This window comes from Triturus cristatus, chromosome 6, assembly GCF_964204655.1.
Source record: "Triturus cristatus chromosome 6, aTriCri1.1, whole genome shotgun sequence".
NCBI lineage: Eukaryota > Metazoa > Chordata > Amphibia > Caudata > Salamandridae > Triturus > Triturus cristatus.
Window position 1 is genome coordinate 509,718,123 of NC_140589.1, and position 14,041 is coordinate 509,732,163.

The 14,041-nt window shown below is 40.5% G+C and overlaps 1 long non-coding RNA gene across 2 annotated transcripts in view; it reads right to left on the bottom strand.

Moving 5' to 3' along the window:
* Window positions 1-1,144: 1,144 nt before the first annotated feature.
* LOC146817347 (uncharacterized) overlaps window positions 1,145-14,041 on the bottom strand; it is a 261,970-nt gene continuing 249,073 nt past the window's right edge. For both annotated transcript variants that reach the window (XR_014962976.1, XR_014962975.1), the window contains one exon: window positions 1,145-5,569. This is a non-coding gene — a long non-coding RNA (uncharacterized LOC146817347). The remainder of the gene's footprint in view (window positions 5,570-14,041) is intronic.

Here is a 14,041-nt window from a genome sequence, read left to right on the forward strand (position 1 = left end):
TTGCCTGCGTTAATTGACTCAGACACTTCGCCTCCATTCATGGGATCAACACGGCACCTCTTTGAATCCTCCCATCGAGCCTTCAACGTTAATGCTTGCTTCATTCAAAGTACTCTGTTAGCGGGACCTACCGGAGTCCTGTAGCCGGCCTGCACTCTATTGCTGTTGGCCTGAACTTTGGATTTACCCGTCTAGCGCAACTCAAGTAACCCCTTAGCATTACTAACTTCTATGCGTTATTTTTGGTTTAATCTTTAAAATTTCATAACTCAGTTCTACTGATTAGATTTGTGTTATTTTGGGTTTGTTTTATTCATAAAATCATTCTCTATTTTTCAAAACCTATGAAGTATTTTTGAAGTGTTTTTATTGTTTTACTGTGTGCGTTTGTTGCACAAATACTTTACACATTGCCTCTTTAGATAAGCCTGACTTCTCTGTGTCAAGCTACCAGATGGTGAGCACAGGTTACCTTTTAGTCTAACAACCATGTTATACATAGAATACAGACTTGTTAGCAGATCACTAAAAAAAGGTAGGAAAGGTTTACCTCTATTCACAGAGTCCCTTGTATGCATACTGATTAACTTAAAGTCTTTGTTCCTTTGCCTCAGTGTGAAGATTACAAACACAAAGACACTATTGAGGCTAAACACTTTGCATATACTACCTGGCAGCAAACGGCTTTATTGATGGTTTCCTTGTTGATAGCTCGGATTAACTTACCTGCTGTTATGAACAGTTTTTCCGGATAGACTTCTATCTGCAACTGAAAAAAAGATCAAGACACCCTTGCGTCCCCCCTCAAATCTATAATATTGTAAACACCTACTACAAAATTGCACCTTCCATACTCCTATCTTATTTTCATAAAGAAATACCACATAGGTATCTCAAACCATCTGCAATTACATTGGTCAAATCATGTGTTTTCTTTCAAAATCCAGACCTTAACACAACCCCCTAATTCTAAACTGGAGACAGAAATGGTCAAAGCTAGAGACCTTACATCCACTGACAAGTAGCGAGAGAAAAATGTTTTTTTTGGTACATCAATTTATCGGACATGTATGCATTTATGATACTCTTGATTACCAATAGCTAAAATTTCAAAAATAAAATAAGAAGTGTCCAGGTGGTCTTATCAAATCAAATGTATGGTTTAATTAATTAAAAGCATTACAAACATGGCAAAATATTTATTTGTAAAGAAAGTAAAGAGATTTTAATCAATCACTGTTAAACATTTGCAAGAGCAAAAAGTACCTATGTACTCTTTTATAATTTAAATGACAAAACATATTTTAGAGTTATTACAACCAATTAACGGCACGCAAAAAGTTAATCAAACGCAATTAAAACCTCCTTCCGTAGATGAATTATACGATAACGGACTACTCTCATAGTTAATTGGAGGCATGGATGATTCAATTAGACATTAACAGCAGAGATAAGACTATGAAAACTCTGAGCCAAGAAAAACGGTTTAGCAGTAGGTATCAAAGACAACTGCACAAACAATGTGTGGTGTATGTGCTTTCCACTCGCAACATAGGCAGCGGTAACCTTACATAGTTTTGTAACACCGGCAGTACTACCTAAACTCAGGGCTTTAGGTAGGATATAAATGTGTGTGGGGGGGGGGGGGGGCTCTAAATGTGGCATGGTCAAAGGAGAATGACCAGGAGTCCTTTACAAGGGCATGGCATATGTTATTAAGGCCATGGCCTAAATCAACTGAATCTAGACTCATGAAACTCACAAATTCGAAAAGTGAGCATGCTGGCTGAGCTATTGGAAGGTGCAAGACACCATTGTACAGTCCAGAAAATGAACACTAAAGCTAAGGGTGAAAAAACATATCTCCAAGGATCAGAGGGGAAAAGTGCCTTGTTACATTTGAGAAAGATTCGGAATTTGCTCTTTCCTTTTGTGGCTCGGCCACTGTCCTTCTGCTGAATGTGGTAGGAGAAATCATAAAAAAAAAAATCAATTACATTGATTTGCATTATCGTATCTCTGTATTGGACCCACTGTCAGAAGTGTAGCCAGTTTGTCATGGGCCCCAGTGCAAGGAAAGAAATGGGCCCCCAGCCTGCGGTTTGAATTATAAAATATAGCACTGATCATGGTTCAGTGGGTTCCTCAGGCCGCTGAGCCCTGGTGTCACTGCACCAATGCAAGCTACACCCTTGCCCAATGTTGTTGGTTAGACAGATTTTTTTCTTTCACAAATACATTATTTCCCTCTCCATCAGATGCAAGGCCCAGAATGGGCAGAGGACCACCCGTCTCCTACAGCTGCGAAATAAGAAAACATACAAGCTTTCAGTCAGACTGCGAGCAGGCTCCAAAGCTCACCATTTACTATTGCAGTGTGCACAGAAAATGATATGTGCACTTGCTGATACTGCAGCAAAAGAAGACCGGGTTCTCCGGTCCTGTGTGCAATGCAAAGGCCCACAAGATGAGTCTCTTGGGAAAGTGCAGTCCAGGGTAAAGATATCCTCATCTTTAACAAGAACCGAAAAAAAGCATCTCTGGCCTTCTCCCTCCTGTTATTTCTCTTCGGTGCACGCCTGTGAATGCAACACTCATCCAGGTAACTGCCACCAGTCCATAAATGAAAGGTTTGGACTGTCCCACCTGCTGCAGGATGTGTTTTCCCGCTGCTAAATTACGTAGCTAAATATAGATCTTAAAAGGGACCTGGTTTAGTTGCCCTTTTCAATTACTGCCAGTTCTCAGACCCCAGAGGACCCGGCCCACTTAAAGCCATGTCTAAACTCAAACAGTGGTAACTATATAGCTCTTATACTTTGTTGTATATATTTTTCTATATTGATTACCAGATAGTCACGTGGCTTATAATTATCATAATTTTGTAACAGTATAAAATGCAAATGAAGATTGTTGAAACTGACAAACACCTGACATCAAATGCAAGTTACGTTTGACTGTACGTTTGAATATAGTGGAATTACGATTGCTAGAACAGACCTACAATAAGTCGAATTAAAGAATCCGTTTAATATTCATTGCAGGGATCCGAGCTTTTTCTTTTAAAAAATGCTCAAAGCTGCAACAAATCAATCCCTTAAAATGTTACGGGGCAACTCTAGACCTTAGCACAATTTAAGATAATTTGCCATACATGAAACGTTAGCCTTACTCTGAATTCCAATGTAGTAGTAGGGCATGGTTTTAAAGAATGTGGCAATGAGAACAATACCAATATTCACAAAGTAGAAACATAAAACAAGAATCAGACCTATTTATTAAGTCACTTATCACTGTACTTCTAAGATTTAAGAAAGCCTCGCTGCGTAAAAGATTTCCAGTTAAAAACTAAATAACAAGGAAACTGTTCCTAGATTCAGGAAGTAACAAAGGCCCCTGAATTTTTAGGAAAACTGAACTGGAGTGAAGTTAAGGTTTTAGTCGAGCCTTGTCAACGTTATCACATGTGGCAGATATGGTGCCATGAAATTAGAACTATCCCACCTAAACTACACTACTAAAAAAAATAAAAAATGACATCCTGCAATGTATACATCCTGTTTTATCAGATATTACATAAAGCAAGGATGGTTTAATAAGAATGTAATGTTAGAATAGAAAAGCAGCCTTCACTGCGTGGAAACAGATGGCCAGGAAGAGACTAGTACGCAGCAAGGAAAAGTCCGACTTCAAAGAAATATATTGTAAAGGGCTTGATGATTACACTGCAAATCTCTCCTGTAAGAATTATTTATGGGAAACTGTTTATAAAAGTCATGCAGTGAAGTCCATGGAGATGTTATATACAAGTGTCCTTCGCATGATCGTGCTTTTGAAAGCAAAACATTCGGTGTTACCTCACGTACAACTCACTTGGATAAGGAGTCAGGCAGAACCTTAAGTACACTTAAGTAGCTAAGTTGTCTGAACATAAATGTATGCAGAAAAAGTTCTATCCATGTATTAATGCTTTAAAGCTTTGGTGCATGGAAAATCTCCAACTTGAAGAAATGTAGGGAATTTGCATTCGCTTAGGCTTATAAATCTCGCAGTAAAGACTGAGACACACTTCAAGGTTGTTGAGTCCATGGCAGACACTGGCTTAAAAAACAAGAAATCTTTGTACAGATGAATACAACTACAGGAGAAAGAAAATAAATGCCAAATTATCCACAATCCATATGTGTAAAACCGTGTATGGAGGAGAAGCATAAAAAGCACATTTGAAATGCAGAAGCTAAATTACAAACCAGACTAGAATTTCCATGAGATCAGAAATCAGTAAAGCTTCAGAATCCGCCCGCCTCCCACAAATCTTTCAACAAATGTTGAACAGGCAAGCAAGTTTTGATGGCAAAAATTAGTTAGTGAAATCAACACAGGCAAAGCAAACATGAAACTAGAAGGAAACAGTACACTGTAAAAATAAAAAAAATAAAAAGAATCTTTGGTGGCTGCAAGAAAGGACAGCAATAAAGATGAAAAATGTCCACAACAAGTTTTGAAAAAATGATAAATCTACGCTGAGGGGAATTTTCATTTTTCTCTCATTCATTACAATGGATTTCATTAAAATGTAATTTAATTGGCTGGAACTGTGTTAGGCTTGTATGGGTTTCTTTTATTGTTTATACACTTTTTAGGTCTGGATTTTGGCAGTGCTTTTGTCAAAGAAACCTGTTACTGACAATATACACAGAATAAGATTGGAGTCTGCCCCTTTCAAGCACTGGCTTTCTTTGAATGGCTTCTTTCTTTGTCACTTATATCCTCACTCAGCCCAGCGAGGTATTCCTCTTTCAACTACCACGTCCAGTAAATTGCTTGCATTGAACTGTATGAGGGCCTAATTTACAACCGTTCACTCCTTCACGCTCCCTCCTGTATCTCGTTTAAATGTGCTCATGCTGCGTGCTTTAGTACATTAAACTCACACATATTCACGTTGTCGTTGCCTTTTTATTATTGTATTATGATTATGCGGTTTATTATTTTTCATCTGAGAGGTTTCTTAACTTTTATATATCATAAAACATTTTAGAACAACGTAAATGAAGGGAGAACATGTGGATGATAAAAAAGCCACTGCATAGGCAGAATTCTGTGGTACACAAATCCTCGCATTTACAATAGAATCAGTGAAAATCAATACATTTCAATTGAATTGTTTCAATACACCTTGATTTTGAGAAATACTGCAGTGTGGGACTCAAGTGAACGATCCCAGGGAGGCCAGGCCTTGATTTTTTTCCAAGAGTTTGCTTCTTTTTCGCTGCTGGTCCCGGGCAGAAAGAGTAAACAACCTTCTCCCAGCTTGTTCACTTTCCACAACTGAGAGTGTAGGATGTTTACACTTCCTGTCACAAGAAGTTCTGTAGAGGAGGCCACAGATCAGCAGCCCAGATGCAGACCTCAGAATGTGCAGAATGAATATAAACATGCCAAAACAAACACTGAAATTAATCAAGAGCACGTTCCACTGGTTCCAGAGGATAGTGGATGTAGCACGAATCCCAATATGCTTCACCCACACCATTCACAGCCAGCAACATTAAAGCGAGGGCAGCATCTGCAACAAAAAAACAGAAAGGAAAAAGTGAATTCTCTTTTATTTATGTTAATGTCTACAGACCAGTAAAGGAATACAATATTTTAGAGCCTAAACTGGTTAACTTTTACGACATTGTTCCTGGAAGGCGATTAGTAAAGAAACATTTTCAAATGCCCAACATGCTAAACATCAGGGGAACCATTTCATGTTTTTACAATTCTGCAACTGTTGCCAAATAGGAACATTATATGCTTATTGATAAAAAAATACAGCTGGCATTTCACTAGTTTTATACACCAATTACGTTAGTACGTTATTTCCAAATCTATAACTGAAGACAAACTTTTCTTACATTACCTATTTAGGCTTCACATTTCTACCCATGTAAATAGCCATTAGTGAGTTCATACAAACCAGCCCTTGCACAATGAGCTTATCAGAAATAATCCAGAATTCTTTTTCTTCCTCAATTGGCCCTAGACAATCTAAGCTATACATAGTATTTGAAGCACACCACCGTCTTCAAGACCACGCAAATGCTCAGAGTAGAGCAGCAGGAATGGCTTAAAGACACTACTCAATCTTCACAGACACCGATTTCAAGGATGGAGTGGAGCGAGCTCTTTTGTCGCACCCCTTCAAATCTGATTTTAATTTTATGTACAATGGGAACACCACTGGATCAGAGTAAAGTGCACAATTCTACCACCCCTACCCCAAAGAACTTTCAAAAATGTTCATTAAACCACTGCAGGTATAACAAGGTCTTCCCAATTGAAATGAGTCCTTTCTCACCGGCCCTACGTGCACTATTCTGCACTTCTCAGTAGGATTCTCCATAGAAATATAGGAAAAGACAATCGTGTACTGATTGTGGTGCTTAGGGGTCTGCTTTCATTGTGGTCTCCAGTGGGAACGCTAATGTATAGTGTGCCAGAATGGGGGGGGGGGGGGGGGGGAAGGGGTGAGATTCTCCCTTAGAGGACAGCCCCACGTTAGCAGCTGTTTTGAATTGCGCTGTTCTTGCTTTTTCTGTAGGATTATTATAAAGGGAAATTGGGGAGATAAGGGTTCCTCTCCCTGCTTTCTGCACCCCTGTCAAAGCTCCTTCTGGAGTATAGCACAAGGGAGTGGTAGACAGGTCAGTTCCCAAAAAGCGATTCTAAATTGAATAGCAAGAGAAAGGTCAGAAGGACTTCCTCCAAACAAAGAAAATTCCCATTCCTGCTTTGTAGATATGTAAACTATGCATTTAAAAAAGTGTTATCCATTGCTTTGTTTGTCGCAAAAGACCCACAAGGTGATCCCAACACAGAAAAGAGCAGTTGGTGCCCTGGGAAGCCTGAGTAACGGCCTCAAGAAGAACTTGTTTACACTCCAACCTAAAGGAAGACAGGAGGATGATACTTAACAGTGGACCGGCCACAGATATTTGGTGGAAATTTACTATAATGTGACGCAACTCAGCATAGCGACCAAAGTTTCTGTGCTGTATTATGTCAAAAGGAAAGTGAAAAATAGTGGCCCACTGAACAGACTATATATAGTACATCAGTTTAGAGCAGAGTACAAGATACAAATGTTCATTAATCCAATAATAACTAGGAGAACTCTCCCTCTATCGTCTGTCACAGTTATTAGCAATCATTTCTAATATATGATTTTACAGCACATAGCAATATCTTAGCTGTTTATACTCATGCATCCTCTTTATTGGGAATTTTCTGTTGCCTTCTGCAATAATAGTAATTATTTCACCTCATATCTTCTTTACAAGCATAAAATTACCAGTCTATGTTTATGCAAGCACGTTGATTACACAAGGGTTTAGCATATATCACCATGCCCTCCGGGGGGGGGGGGGGGGCATAATCAGCTTATATCAACAACTTTTGAGTGACTTAGCCTACAGAAACTGCATTTTCTATTTACCCAATCAGATTTCCACAAAGCGCATGGCAAGATGCCAGATGCATAGATAATAGAAATCTAAAACATTTCTGCCTGTCAGTTCCAGGTTATCTGTCAATTAATGTTGCAGTCAATGCCTCGAAAAAAAAGGAAATTAGATCATCAAAATCCTTCACCTAATATATATGCTCTAAATTCTTGTAGGAGGATACATCAAAGGCTGAATTTTAACAGCTTCCTTTGTAATGCTAGTAAGCACTAAATACCCCAACACAGATATTACCAAGCTCCCTCAATATCAATTTTAGTTATTTCCTCCCTGTAAAGTAATTATAAGAATTCAAATCAGAGTTAGATGATTTGTTTGAGTCAAGCACTTATCACACTACAGTAAAAGTACATATAGAGGTAAGACCAAATTAGAGACAAATGGCCACCTGGAGTGGTCAGATAGTCTCAACAGTCACCTCATATTACGATTGAAGGCATTACAGTACACAATGCCAAGAGATTGATCTAATTTCTCACATCACATCATTGAACACAGCAGCAGAATATAATTCAGTTTCACCATTAAAGCAGTAAATATAGGTTTCAAGGTCCCTCACCCAAACTGGCTTTCATTATATATACCCCTCCGTCATCTCAGTTGAACACCTGTGTAGAGTGCCTAATTGCGTTTTCCAGTTCAGGAATATACCAAAGTTGACTCCCATATGCGTAGAGGGGTTAATCATTCCAATAATGACCGTTCCCCCTAAATCTATTCATTTATCCAAATATCTGTACAAAAAGATTTTGGTTTCTTAAAGATTATCATTATTTTTATATCAATAAAGCTGTATGAAATGACCCCTCTGTACAGTGTACTAAAATGAAGTACACTATGTGGAAAGTGCGAGAGGTCCCCATAAGGCAGATAGAGGTAAAAGCAGATAATACTAACTCTCTTTTTGTAGTAGTGTGGGTGAGCATTTAGGTTTAGCAGAGGGCAGTGTTAAGCATTTGAAGTACTCACAGAGACAAATAAGACTAACACTCGAGAATAAATCTGAGACCCATTTTTTAAAAATAATATCGATTTTTATATAATTTTTAGGATCTTAAACACAGTTCTAAGCTAAGTACTTTCGGAGCTACGATTTTTCAAAGTTTGGAAAATATATCTCTTTTGTGCGTAATTACACACCATAGGAACCAATAGAGAAAATGTAGAAAAATGCATATAAATTCAGGCAATGCTTTCACAAAGTTTACCATCTAATTTTAGGTCGATGTCGTGACCAGGTCCAAAGGTCCAGCAGGAGGAGTTTGGGGGTGTCCCGGATCGGCCAGGAGCAGAGGTGCTGATGTCTTAAAAGCTAGTGTGCAAAGACAAAGGGAGCCACTTATAAAAGCACTGCACAGAGGGGCTTACAGGTAAATCCAGTGGGAGGGAGGCATGGCCTGGGGACCACGGAAGCAGGGCTGGTTGTTTGGTGCTTGGGCCAATTGGGGGGGGTGCCCAGCGAACAGGTCAGCTAAGCTTTGTGTGTCTTAGGGTCCTCACGGTCAGGAGCAGGCAACTTGGAGAGGTGATCTCGAGACTAGGCCACTCAGGAAGTAGGTCTTGGGTGTCTCGACGTCGCTCGACCCCGATACAGGCCACCTTATTGGGGCAATGTTAACATTGGGTTTGACACAGAAGGTGATTGGATCAACTCACTCTGCAGGTCATACCTTAGACTTAATATTCACCAACTCCCTTAAACTAAATATCAATCCTCCTTGCCCGACAATATGGACTGATCATTTCATCCTTAAATTCAGCATGCCCACAATCATGCAAACCAACGATAATGTAAAGAAAAACACTTGGATACGGCCTTGGCGCAAACTTTCAACAGATACCTTTTTATCGCATTTTGGGCCTCTCTCACAAGGAGTGAAGGTGGATGCGGTTGATTCCGTTGTTAGTGATTTAGAATCCTCCATCTCAAAGACCCTTGAAAAAGTTCTCCCTCTTACAAGGGTCCAAGTAAAAAGTAACGCTTCACCATGGTTCACCGTGGCATTAAAAGCCGACAAACAAAAATGTCGGGTCGCCGAACGTCAGTGGAGAAAATCTAAGACTGACGAGCACCGCAGGAATTATATAAATTTTCATTCAATTTAAATGAATAAGATTAAATCTGCAAAAAGGGTTTATCTCACTCAGCGTATTAACAAAGCAGCTCATTCGAGTAAAGAGCTGTATAAAATACTGAAGGAATTTACTGCTCCCCAGGTTGAGCAATCTTCCTTTGTACCCACCCAAGATTGGGTCGACTCCATTGCTTTGTTTTTTGACAACAAGATCAAAACAATCTATGCCTCATTTTCTTCTCGGGCAGCCGATCACGGCTGCCATAACACCGACATGAGTCAAACCAGTCTCTCCCTACAACTAAATAACACTCCTTTATTAACAGAGTTTGATCCCATAACAAGCATTGAAGTCAGCGATAGCTTAGGAAGGATTAAGTCTGGCTCCCCTGCGGATCCCTTTCCACCCCGCTCCTGTGCCAAAATTTTACCCCTATTTGCGGATATTTTGACCTTTGTTTTTAATCTGTCTTTTAATCAAGCCACGTTCCATCAAAGGTGGAAACTGGCACAGGTTAAGCCCATTCTTAAAAAACCTTCAGCCGACTATAGCGTGCCAGCCAATTATCGCCCTTTCTCCCTGCTCCCCTATTTTGGGAAGGTACTGGAGTTCTTAGTCAATAAACGTCTCACGACTCATCTCGAAACTCATAGGCTCCTCGATCCCTCCCAGTCCGGCTTCCGTGCGGCTCATAGCACGGAGACCGCAATTATTGAAGTAGTGGACAATATTAGATTGGCCCTGGATCGCCGAGAATCTGCAATTTTGGTCCTCCTGGACCTGTCGGCAGCATTTGACACCATCTCCCACAGCATTCTTAAACATCGCCTGTGGGAGATTGGTGTCAGAGGGAGGGCCCTGGACTGGTTTGTGAGTTATCTGGCAGATCGTTTTACTATGGTTTCCGTGGACAGGATTGCCTCCTGTTCATACCCAGTAACGGTCGGGGTCCCGCAGGGCTCGATCCTCAGCCCAATGCTGTTTAATGTTTATCTAGCCCCGCTGGCCGATATCATCAGGTCTTATGGTTTTGACACACTATCATATGCCGATGATACCCAGTTGTTAGTGACTTGTGATCCTGACCAGTCTGATGTTCAAACTCGTTTCAAGAGCTGTTTGATTAAGATCAATGACTGGATGCACTTAAACAGGCTTCAGCTGAACGGTGGGAAGACTGAGGTCATCCTATTTGGAAGGCCGAACAGCTCTGGACCTGTGACTGGTGGCCATGGCCACGGCGAGATTTCAACCCGAAGGCAAACCTACAGATGGTAGGAACGGAGAGGGGCAATTGGACTAACACTGAATCACAGATCAGACCTAACCCTAAGGTTGACATGCTTACTACGGTAAACCAAGAATCAATTCATGTTAACATATTGGATACCAACATTGTGGAACCACGACATGCTGTAATCACTCCCAACATTGAGACAATCCCACCACTCACCAATATCTCAACACTGGAAGAGCTGTCTAATGGTGCATCTATACGAGCAATAGTACCCAATGAAACGACTTCCTTGTGAAATTCACTTTGTACATATTGTGCACCTTCACTACTGCACTGAGCACTATTTTCACCTTGTCACAAAAATTGCAAACGCATTTTATGTTATGTTTTGACAGCCTCATGAATCAATGGTGGTATTCATAAATGCCGTAATTTATAAAACTTCTGAATACCCTCTATGGTGTCCCTAGGTGTGTCATTTATATGTGTTTTTTTTGCTAAATTACTTGTTCCTATGAGTAAACCAATGACTGGTTTAAAGGCTTTAAAGAAATTAGCTTTACCCGACAGAATCAATTGTTCATATTACATGTACTCTTTATGGCTTTCCTGTGCACTTACATCTCAGAATGGACTGGACATTGTAGGGACATATCTGCTCATGCTGATATGCCCACACATAGGATAGAGTGCACCCTGCCTTAGGGCTAAAGGCCTGCAGTAGGGGGTGACTTACCTATATCCCATATAGTATATGGGAGGCATGGTACACAGGGCTGTGTGCCATGTCAGCACACAGCCTGCAATGGCAGAGTGCATAGCCTTGGTGAGGGGTCTCTGGGGTGGCACAACCAGTGCTGCAGCCCCAGAAGACCCTATTTAGTACCCATGCCCTAGGTACCATGGGTACCATTTACTAGGGACTTACACAGTAACTGAAGTTGTGCCAATCGTGGTACAGTTTTTGGGAAAGAGATCTGTCACTGGGAACCTGGTTAGCAGGGACCTAGTGCACGTAAAGTTTGACATTATATGGGGCAAAAAGTGAGGGCTAACCATGTCAAAAGAGGCACTTTCCTACACAAGCCTTGTCACTAACTTCGGTATGTCTATAGTAATCGCATCAAACAACACAAGGTCATCTAATATACGGTAATCTGGGTATGTTAAGCAGCAAACCATAATGTTTCCCAGCATTGGTGGAAGCAATTTAAAAACTAGGAACCAAGCTAGCCATACATAAACAAAACAAGAGAAGAAAAAGTGCACAGCTTTGTTATACATCGGTATTGATATTTATTCTGGCCTACCGGTGACCCTCTTTTTTAAGTTTAACCCTCACAAAGATATCTACTTAGAGCTCTCTCAATATCAGTGGAGGAGAACTCTTTGTTCTCCACTCTGATAAAATCTTTCATTGAACATTCTTATCTACAATTTCTCACACGGCTATACAATTGACAAAACAGACAAACAAGTTTGAATGTCCTCTTTTGAGAACCTTTGGAGCCAAGAGAACGAAAGGTGCCGCATGAGCCAGCATTTTTTTAATGGAATCTAGTTTGTGTTGGATTAAAAGCTTCCTCTCCCCCACCCAAGCTCGAAGGTCATCTAGTTGGAAAATGAAACTCAGCTCCAGCATCCCAAAAGACATCTGACTGAAATATACTTCCCTTGAGCGGGATTTTAAGGTTAGTCCACAATTCTGGAATAGAACTCCCTAATTGGAGAAGAATCATAAAAAAACTGCTCTGAAAATGTCTACATGTACGCTATTGGGTCCCAGGGGTCTACCCAATTCTGCTCTTGCAATTTCCTCTGTTACTGCCCTGTTTTTAATATTACTCCACATATTTCCTTTCACCCAGAAGGGTCAGGTACTAGAAAGGGAACTGTACTATGACCCACTACGAGCTCACTACAGGATGCTGGCATTTGTACATAGCGAGTAGAAGACCCAATGATGAAGCCATTTCGCGAGGTTACGGGTTCGATGTCCTTAAGGCAGACGCAGACTTAGCAGGCTTTTGAGCATGCAACACTCGCACAATAACTACTGTTGTCTGCACACACGGTACATTTAGAGGACTCTACACACTCGCATGAGAAGGGCAGGGCTGTGTACCGAAGGTTTGCCTCTGTGGAAGACACAACAGGGGCCTGTTTCCATAGGAGGACTTTATGGAATTGTAAAACCGAATGGAATTCATGACTAATTCGATGAGATGCGAGGCACGTAAGAGAATCTCTCGTGTTTTGCCTAAAATGAGTATGCAGCTGGAGTAAGAGGTGCTTGAAAGCGCCAAACCAACATTGTGTGATGTGAGAGGCTAACCGCCAAGAGAGGAATGTAATTGAGATCATTAGAACGTAAATATTTTACGTACACTAACTGAACTTTTAGAAAGAACATTATACTTGCCAACTAACAATTTTGGTTAAAGATGGGCGGTTTTATGCCTGCAGTAAGGGAAACTGAGGAGAATGCAAGTTTGATTAAGTGAACTCTTTTAGCCATCATATACTTTCACACCTGAGGGCAGCATGTGCAAGGATATATTTTCAATAAACAAAGCATTTTTCCTTGCAGCCCAGTTGGGGCCTATTTGTGTCGTTTTCAAAACATTTTTAAAGTATTGTTAAGGATCAGCTTGTTTTTGGTGGCTATGATGGGAAAGGCAGGTAGATTTAATTGACTCAGTATGTCAGTTTTAGGACCGTGCATAGTGGGCGCAAAGCCTACATTCAACCAGGTATGGTTCAAGAATTTCTTTTAGCCCTACGCAAAATATCATGCTGCTTTTCAGGCACTCCTGTTTCTCTAGAGACCAAGTCTTTTTTGAGGTCGGTTATTGCACCCTATTGGAAATCATGTAGTACCAGCCCTTCCTCCAAGCACTTTCAAATTGCATTTTGCGCAACACTAGTGTCCGGGAAAATAAGAAAATCGACCAAGGGCGTTTTAGCAAAAGTAGGAGCTTGTTCACTTGAAAAAATATGACTGGACTTACCATTTAAATGCCCATTGGAAATGTGCAGCTACAACAACTTTGAAATAAAAAATATGGGCAGGAAAAATAAATGAGACGGTAGGAGTCAGTTTTGTTTTTACAACCTGAACTGTGCACGTTTGAACTTGAACGACCCACTACAGGAGTACTGCATGCAGGATGTTATAGAAACGTTTGTGATTCATTTACTCAAGTGCAGTGCTTAA